General features: G+C 46.2%; 1 protein-coding gene across 3 annotated transcripts in view; it reads right to left on the reverse strand.

The window, feature by feature from the left end:
- The window catches only part of AKT3 (AKT serine/threonine kinase 3), a 151,762-nt gene extending 145,678 nt beyond the window's left edge, over positions 1-6,084 (reverse strand). Inside the window, exon 1 of one of the 3 annotated variants that reach the window (XM_071574985.1) lies at positions 5,901-6,084. The gene's annotated coding sequence lies outside the window, so the exon portion shown is untranslated. Of the gene's footprint in view, positions 1-5,178; positions 5,197-5,580 lie in introns of those variants that run through there. The other 2 variants (XM_071574976.1, XM_071574994.1) reach the window with 2 other exon arrangements.
- Between the last annotated feature and the right edge of the window lie 276 nt (positions 6,085-6,360).

Below are 6,360 nucleotides of genomic sequence, written 5' to 3' on the forward strand. Positions count from 1 at the left end.
CCTTTAAAAATATTGTTTAGAAATTACTCAAACAATTTAAAAAATTACACTTCAGTTCCACATTTTTAAAACAAAAAATGGTTTTCTATGTTTAGAAGAGTCAGGGGGAAAAAAGTAACTTAACTTTCAAAAGTTCAAGGAATCTGGAAATTCCTAGTCATTCTGAGATGAGGGATTTTAAAAGATATCTTCCAAGAGATACAAAACAAAAATTTTGTTAAACTCATGTATTTAATTATTTCCACGATAGTAACTTTTCTGCAGCACAACTTCATATTCTGTATAAAAGACCGACCACAGTGCTAAATAAAACCCAGAAACATGTGAAGTGCTATGAGTAACAAGAAGGTACTGAGGAGGAAAAACAAAAGTGTTCTCAAACTATTATTACAAAATATAAGAAAAGTTCAATGACGTGTCTACCAAGGAGCTTTCTTTTAAACTCTTACATAGTAGGTTTTTTTTATTATCTCTACATTGAACAAATCAAATTCTGAATTGTCCTGCAACAACAGGAATGAACTCCATGATTCCTTCCTACAGAGCAATCAAACATTGCTAAACCTACTAACTGTCAAATTCTGACACTGGAACATGTCTAGAACATAATCAACTTCTAACCTAAAATCTTTGCACTTTCTTGTTCGCCTTCAAAAGGCATTACTCTCATCAACTTGAGATCTGAATTTCCTAAGGACAGAAGGAGTTCTCTACATCCTTAAATGAAGATTGTTTATTTTTCAAAGGTATACTGTTGCTTATACACAGATGCAGAGCTCACTAGATGAAGGACTTTGGCAAATGCTGTAAGGAAAGACAGGTTACGTGAAACTCACACGTACAACCTTAATTCTCTGTCTCAAAGTGTATCAATACATTTAGAAAAGGATGTAATAATAAAAGTTCATGAGGCAAGCTTCATCAATTACATATCTCAAGAAGCTCACTTGACGCTTAGAGAAAAAAAATAAATGTGTGTTGATAGAAATTGTTTAGAAGATTGGTGAGACTCAACTGAGAAACAATGAATGAATTCTGTGTGCTGTTAAAACAGCTGTATAAGATTTTTTTGACTGTTGGACACTGACATTCCTCATCTACAAAAAGGCAATGTTAAGACCTTCACTGATCTCAGTAAAGCTAAAGCAGGTTTTTCATCTCTGCTCTGTACATTTAGACATACACATGGAATACTGAGGTCCCAGTTACATTCTTCAGGGAATTTGAAAATCACTACTGATCTTTGTTCAGGATATTAGAAAGAAAACAAAAATTGCAGGGCAACAATGCATTCTTAACACCATTTTTATTCAATATGACTCACAATTAGACACTCCCACAGAAATACGTGGAAAAAGAGGATTGGTCAAGATGTATTCAACATGTATTAATTTATTTAACCTAAATATAATAAGTGTTGACACAAATAGTATCAAAAATCAAAGGAACATTTAAAGTGAACAAAAGTAAGCACCTTCACATATCCAAGCCATAAATGCTTACTCTCCTTGAAAGAAACATTTAATGTTAGTAAACTGCAGGGGACTTTTTTCTAAGCATTAACTTTGCCACAACTTCCTACTACACCTAAACATATTTAAATAATCTGTTTAAAATCCATGGCAGGCATCAAAACTACCTAAATGCCCATACTCAGCACAGATCTTGAGTTATGGAACAAGGACAAAATGCCAAATAATCACCCACTACCTCCTTGTATTTCTGAAGTCTTTTTATTAGTACATACTAGTCATTTGTCTAAATAAGTTTCACTTATAAATTCTTCTTTTCATGTAGATAGCCCAGAATGTTGTCTATACAACTGGTCAAGATAAACATACAAACTCAAACTTCAAAGATGACTTTTTATGCTAAGTTAAATGCTAAAAGTTAACTTTCAAATTCAATGATTCATTATTTATTGGTAGGCTTTGTGTTGGGGTTTTCAGGGGGGTTGGGTTTGGGGGGTTTTGTTTGTTCATTTTGTTTCTCTATGTTTAGAAGAATATTTTTTAAACACTTTGAATCAGTTTTTCCAGTTATTGTAACTTATGTTTAAAAAGCAATGTTTCCTACACCACATCAACTTGTTGCAAAGAAGAGTAACTAATGCAACACATCTATTTACCAAGGAGACCCTGTGTTCCTGCAGAAGTATCTTCTGTACAACAAAGAGGAAACATACTGGTGAACAAGCAAGATTCTCACTGAATACACCTTTCCTCCCAAGCAATGCAAAACTCCCTGAACAACATGCTCTACTAGAAAGCAACCCCTGTCTCCTGCCCCCTCCATGGTATTCTAATTAGGTATATCCCAACAGGATGAGAATCCAAGATGACACATATTAATCTAATATTCTAAAATAATTTTAAGGGCCACTTAAGTTGGCAATATTTTTCTTATGTAAGATGGTATTTAAACAAGAAATGGGTTGTAAATTTCATACAAACACCGAAAATAAAAGTAAACTTTTAACCTGAAACGAAACTCATGAATGCACACAGTTAGCTATTTGCCTCTTTTATAATTCCTGCTGAGGTTCTTGAGCAGAGTACTACATATTTTGAACAAGATATTCATTTTATTAGTTTGACAAGAGAGAACAGAGGGCTTTTGTTATATACACAACTAAAACACCTACAAAATATGCAGTTATAGTACAGTGCATTACTTTCATAGCAGAACAATTCATTTATGCATTATCCATATCAAAATGGAAGTGCAGCACAACAAAATTTTCACTCAGTATATGTCCTTGCCCTTCCACTCTCCAATGTGAATTAAAATATGCCCAAACCATAAAAGACACCAAAGAACACTGTTACAAAATTGAAGGAAAGCTGGGCTACCATGTTACCAAGTCCACCTCACCTGTTGCATTAACAGCACAAAATGAAACTGTAACCAAACAGTTACAAGAAACTGTGTCATCCTTACAGTAAGAACAGCAGAGAATTTCAAATGTATTTTAACACAGACCATTCTACTAATGGATCATAACTTCCAAAACAATTGAGTATATTAAAGATAACTAGCAAATAACACTTCTTGGGAATAAGAATTATTATTCAATAAGACTCTCTAAACTGGGAAACTTGCACTCAGAAAGTGAAAGTGTTAGACAAATTCCAAGTAGTGTGAAGGATCTTTCAGTTATTAGACAAACTTCAGACATATACTACTTCAAACTGTCGTAGGAAGTCAAGATATGGTTTTTGGGGTAGCATCTTGCAAACAGAAGCTTGGGTTACAAACAACTGCAGAGCTCCAGTAAGTGGTTTTGGGTTAAGCTTAAAAAAACACACCATAGTATTTCCCGTTTCACAAAGCATTTGTTGCAGTGTCAACGAGTCAACAATTTCTAGTGCATATTAATGCCACCCAATCCTTAAAACTGTATCTAGTTCAACTGGGGAAAAGTAAAAATTAGCACCTGTCTGAATTATCCATCTCCCATAGAACAGCAGCACTTTGCTTAAAAACACATCATGTGGTTCCAAAATGCAGAAGAAGTGAGGAAGACACTGAAATACTGCTTTCTGTGAACCTATTTATGAAACCAAGGAGACTACTGAATCCATTCAAACCTAGTTAGAGTAAGTAGTAATACACTACAGAATAAACTGAGTAAAACAAGACAGTTCTGTTAATATTATCTATGTATACACACATGCCATGCACTCACAGTAGATAAAAAAACATGAGTTATTCAAATATTATGCGTAGCCTTCTAAGAAACAGAGACATTTTCTTATCTCTGAAGTTTTTCTTTGGCCCTTATTTGAACTTGACTTACTGGATCCATCCTACCAAAATAAATCAAAATGGACTGTAATTAGCAGTGCAATCCAATTAAAGATATTGGAGTCAACTTATAGGCTCCTGTAGAAAACCCAAAAAACTCCAAACAAACAAAAAAAACCCCAAACCCTCAGTCCTACACAATCTTCTCAAGTAGTACACTTACTTTAAAAGTCAAAATAAGCTTCCTTCCCTCTCTCATGTACACTGTTTCCATATTCCTATGTAGAACAGTCAGAACTAGCCTATAAAGATGCTGGCAGAAACAGGAGATCATGTTTAAAATGTTACTTGTCATAAGTTAAGGTCTACTTATCTGTATGACTCTTGCCTTGAGAATAAAGACCTCTACATGCAAAATGTGGGGAAACACATTTGCCTGCTAGCAAAGTTTTAGCAAAATCTAAACAAACATTAGCAGAAGAAATTGCTGTGTGTTTCTTCAGTACTGAAAAAAGTTGGCAGTGTCGGTATCAGGCACACCATAAATTTTGTAATAAAACTCTTAAACTCCAGAGGCTAAGCAAATCAAGTCTGGGACACGTTTTCATAAAAATTATAAGAAGATGTAGATATACACAAGGAGCCAGTCAACTAATAACTACATTAAAAAAAAAAAAAAAGAAAAAAGAAAAACTAGAATAAAGGTCAAGAGAGATAAAATTGTTTATCTTTTTCAGCCGCAAGAACATAAGACTTCATTTTCCATGTTTTAAATAACCTATCATGGGAGAACGTTAAAGAAACATTCCTGGCTATTTCATGCCTCTTGGATTCCCATCCAGAAGTAAACTAAGAAGCGGCGCCCATACAGAGCAGCCCCCCAGCCTATGAGCCCGGTACTGCTTGTTACATCACGATCATTTGCATTTAAACTACAATATATAGCGGTGTGATCGCGTTCCCGCGGGGCGCCGCGCTGACCTCCCGCCAGACAGACCTCGCCGCGCTCCCGCACCGTTCTGGGGCGGGCACGGCGCACGGGCGGCCCCGGCGCGCCCCCGCTCCTCCCTCCCCTCACCTCCGGGGGCTGAGCGCGGGCACGTGCGGCGCTCCTGGCCCGCGGCAGCACCTGCGGGGACCCCGCCTGGGCAGACCCCGCCGCGGGCCCAGCACGGCCCGGCCCGGCAGAGCCGCGGGGAGCCCCGGGCAGCGGGCTGCGCATCAACTTTTGCATACGGGCCGCGGCCTCCATGATGGCCGGGGCGGGCGGGGGCGAGCGGGGGGGCCGGTTTGTTTACTTGCAGCCCGAGCCGCCACCGGCGGCGGCATCATCATCATCATCCCTTGTGCGAGGCGCTGCCACCGGCGGCCCGCCGGGCGCGGTGCTATTCTTAGCGCAGGGGCAGCACAGGCACACACACACAGACGCACATGCACGCACAGAAGTTCCCAGCGGATAAATCCCGCGCTACTCCTGGCACCGGCACCCGCGGCGCGGACGCAGAGGGGGGAGGCGGGTGGGGAAGGGCCGCCGCGTGGGAACCGCCAGCCCCGCACCCAGCGCGCCCTACTCTGCCCCGCCGCCCCCCGCCCCGTTACATAACCGCTCCCTCCCGCCCGCACGCCCCTGCCCCGCCCGGCCCCACCCCGGCTCCGCACCCCGCCGGGGCGACCCCCACCCCTCCGCCCCGCTCCCGCCCCGCCGCCGGCGCTAGGCCACGGGCGCCCCCGCCCCGCGCTCCCCGCAGCCCCGGCCCCGCAGCCCCCCGCCCCCGAGCGCCCCGGCCGCCGCCCCAGCGCCCCCGCCGCCGCCCGGCCCCTCCCGCCCCGTACCTGCAGAGGCGGCGGCGCCGCGGGCGCTGCTGCGGAGCCCGAGGGCGGCGGCGGCTTCGGGGGGAGAAGGGGAGGGAGGGCGCCGCTGCCTCCTCCCCTGTCCCCCCGCCGGGCTCAGCGGTCCCTGGCGGCCGGTGTCTCCGCGGGGGCGGGAGGAGGTGGCTCCGGCCCCAGGGCGCTGGCGGCGGCGGCGGCTACATGGAGCTGCGCGCCCCGCTACGCAGGGAGGCGCCCGGGCGGGCAGCGCGGCCGCAGCATCGATGCGCGGGGTCAGGAGGGCGGCGGCGGCGACGGTGGCGGCTCCCCCCCGGCGCACTCACCCCGGAGCCGCCCGGGCCCCGCTCTCGGCTCCTCCCGCCGCCTCCGCCGGGCTCGTTATTGACTTTCAGGAAAACTCCCGACGTCACCGGCTCCCCCCGAGTGTCTCCCCCTCCGCGGCGGCGGCGGCGGCGGCGGCGGCATCCCCGGCTCTCGCGAGAAGCGCGGCGGGCACGGGGGGGCCGCCAGACAGCGCGGGGGGAGCCAGACAGAGGGGGGCGGCTGAGGTGAGGGTGGGGGGCGGCGGCAGGCGGGGAGGCAGGGAGGGAGGGAGAGGAGGAGGGAGCGGCGGAGGGAGGAGGGAGCACGGGGAAGGCGAGGCAGCCCGCGCGCTCGGCGGGCAGGCAGGGGCGGGAGCCGAGCCGAGCCGAGCCGAGCGGCGTGTCCCGTCCCGCCGCCGGGCCGCGAGTGCAAGCGGGAGGATGGAGGATGGATGGATGCAGGCAGGCAGGCAGCGGCGTC

Source organism: Pithys albifrons, chromosome 2 (assembly GCF_047495875.1).
Source record: "Pithys albifrons albifrons isolate INPA30051 chromosome 2, PitAlb_v1, whole genome shotgun sequence".
NCBI classification, from domain to species: Eukaryota; Metazoa; Chordata; class Aves; order Passeriformes; family Thamnophilidae; genus Pithys; species Pithys albifrons.